The sequence below is a fragment of the Myotis davidii genome, unplaced genomic scaffold, assembly GCF_000327345.1.
Source record: "Myotis davidii unplaced genomic scaffold, ASM32734v1 scaffold4, whole genome shotgun sequence".
NCBI classification, from domain to species: Eukaryota; Metazoa; Chordata; class Mammalia; order Chiroptera; family Vespertilionidae; genus Myotis; species Myotis davidii.
In genome coordinates, this window is record NW_006294707.1 from 81,511 (window position 1) to 84,799 (window position 3,289).

Genomic DNA, 3,289 nt, shown 5'->3' on the forward strand with positions numbered 1-3,289 from the left:
CTGAGGCCTCCTTGTGTGGCAAACGCACTGTCTGTCACGGGAAACCCTGTGTGGACCTGATCTGAGCACCAACCAGGGCCCCTGCTGGGCACCCAGGGGAGCGTGTGGCTCCCTGATGTGCCTCTAGTGTGCGATCCTCTGCCCTGGAGGGAACGTGAGAGACTCCTGTGGTGTGGCCTCCCAATGTCTGTGGGCACGAAGCAGCAGAGTTTTATGCAGCATCTTGTTTAATAAGACAGAGGAGGAGAAAGGACATATTGATCAACCTGGTCATTTCATCTGCCTATTTATTTTCTACCTACCAGTCATCGATCTATAGTAACAAGGAATAGATTTTTTAAGTGGTTGTCTACAGGGCAAAATGAGGAAATAGGTTGAAGGAATCAGTACTTTTCTGAATATACATCTTATTTAATAGTTTTAACTTGAGGAATATTCAAATATTTTATGTAATAATTTAATTCAAAAGTTTTAGAAGGCAGTACATAAAAAAATCAACAAACTATAGCAAAGAAACAAACTGCCAAGAAGTAGTTGATGGGAAAAAGCTAAAACAGTAAATCAATCAAGGGTTCCCAATCCAAGACAACAGTGAAGGAAAACCCTGAGCTCACCTCCCCCCATTTCACATTAAATTCCCACCTGCAGACAGAGCAGCTCCCCCTGGAGAGGAAAGGAGGGCTGACTGAACAACCTCTGAATGACCAACAAGAGAGAAATCCCATAGACACATGAGGGAGAGACAGAGACATGGCACCATGGCAACCCCACCCCAGCAGTGACCTGCAGTGGGCAGGGATCCCTGAAGGCATATGTGCAGACTCACCCACTGTGGATAAAGTGAAAAAACAGTGACTGAAAGGGCACCTAGACTGTAAGGAGGAAAATCCAATTACTAACCAAGAACATCTGCAAGTGAGAGGGGAACTGCAGAAACCTACTCCAGTGTCGGGAGCACCAGAAAGAGCCAGTCATTCATTGACACTCTCCCTCCCACTTGGTCTCATGGACAGGACATAAGTCAGGTGCTTCAGCCAGCCATCCTTGATGGTCAGGGTTCACACGAGGTCCAGGCCCCAGGCCCCAGGCCCACACCAGCTCTGTGGCTTGTCCCCAGGTCTTCCACTCCCACTCCACCCCACGGCTCCCCATGGCCCACTCCCACTCCAGCTCCAGCTCGCCTGCTAAAGACACCTGGCTCACACAGTGTACAGAGGAGAGGTTCCTAAACAAGTCTCTCCTTCAAGATTGGGAGAGATCGCTGTTTCAAATAATTCATAGAAACAAACATGGAGAGGCAGCCACATGAGGAGACAGAGAAATGTATTCCAATAAGGGATAAGGAAACATAAACAAACAAGAACTACTAGTAAATGAATAAGATATAAGCAATTTACCTGATAAAGAGTTAAAAGTAAACACTGCTTATAAGTATTTGCAATGAACTCGGGAGAAGAATAGATGAATTCAGTGAGAACTTCAACAAAGAAATAGGAAAATATGTAAAACAACCAATCAGAACTGAGGAATACAATAATTGAAATGAAAACAAAAATAATCTGGAAAGAATCAACAGAAGATTAGTTGAGGCAGGAGAATGAGTCAGCAAGCTAAAAGACAAGGTAGTGAAAGTCAATAAGAACAGCAAAAAGGAAAAAAAAATAATATCAAAAATGAGGATAGTTTAAGGGACCTGTGGGGCAACATCAAGTGTGCCAATATTTGAATCATTGGAGTCCCGGAAGGAGAAGAAAGAGAAATGGAGGTAAAACCTACTTAAAGGGATGATGACTGAAAACTTCCCCAATCTGGTGAGGAAAACAGACATCCAATTCCAGAAAGCACAGAGAGTTCTGAACAAAATGAACCCAAAGAGGCCCATATCAAGACACATCATATTTAAAATGCCAAACGTTAAAGAATCTTAATTGCAGCAAGAGAAGAAGCAGCTAGTTATGTACACGGGATCCTTCATAAGACCAACAGCTGATTTTTCAGCAGATACGGTAATGGCACAAAATATTCAAAGTAACGAAAGGCAGAAACCTACAACGAGTATATTCTATCCAGAAAAGTTAGAGCATTCAGAATTAAAGTAGTGATAAAGAGTTTCCCAGATAATCAAATGATATAAGAGTTCTCACAAGTAAACAAGCATTAAAGAAAAGTTAAGGAACCTTCTTTAAATGGAAAATACCAAAACTAAAAACAAGAAAATATTGGGGAAAAAATTTGCACTGATAAAGGCAAACGGTTGTAAGTGTAGCAGATCAACCAGTTATAGAGCTAGAAGGAAAATTAATATACAAAAGTGGTAAAAGCATGTGTAACACAGTAATACATTAAGGGATACACACACAAGAGATGTAAAATATGATGTCAAATACATAAACATGGCAGTGAGTAAAAAATGTAGCTTTAGAATGCATTTGAGCTTAAGCAATAATCAACTTAAAAAATATTACTATAAACATAGCTTGTTATATACAAATCTTATGATAACCCAAAACCAAAAATCTATACTACATACAGTTAAAAATGAAGAAAAAGAACCCAAACAATCACTAGGAAGTCATCAATGTACCAGAAAAGACAGCAAGAGCCATAGCTGGTTTGACATCTGCCTGTGCAATGAAGGGTCCCAAGAGCAATTCCAGTCAATGGCAACGACAGTTGCAGGCTCCTCCATGGCCCGGGATCTGGTCAGGCTCATGCAGGAGGCAAGCAATTGATATGTTTCTCTCACATCAATTTTTATCTCTGTCTTTCCCTCTCTCTGAAAATCAATGAAAAAACATCCTTGAGTGAGGATTTGAAAAAATGAAAAGAGAAGAAGAAAGTAAGAAAAGAATGACAAATGACCAGAAAAAAATTAATAAAATGGCAATAAGTATACACCTATCAATGATTACTTTAAGTGTAAATGGACTAAATATTACAATCAAAAGACAGGCTGACTGGATGGATTCAAAAACAAGACCTGTGGATATGCTGCCTATAGGAGACTCATTCAGTTCAAAATAACATACAGACAAAAAGTGAAGAGATGGAAAAAGGTATTTCATGCAAATGAAAACTGCAGTAGCCGTAGTTATGTCAAACAAAATAGACTTTAAAACAAAATCTATAATAAGAGACAATAAAGGGTATTACATAATGATAAATGGATCAACTAACAAAAGAACATAACATTTTTAAACATCTATGCATTAAACATTAAGAGCACCTAAATATTTAAAGCAAATATTAATAACATAAAGGTAGAGTTGACTGTAACACAATAATAGCA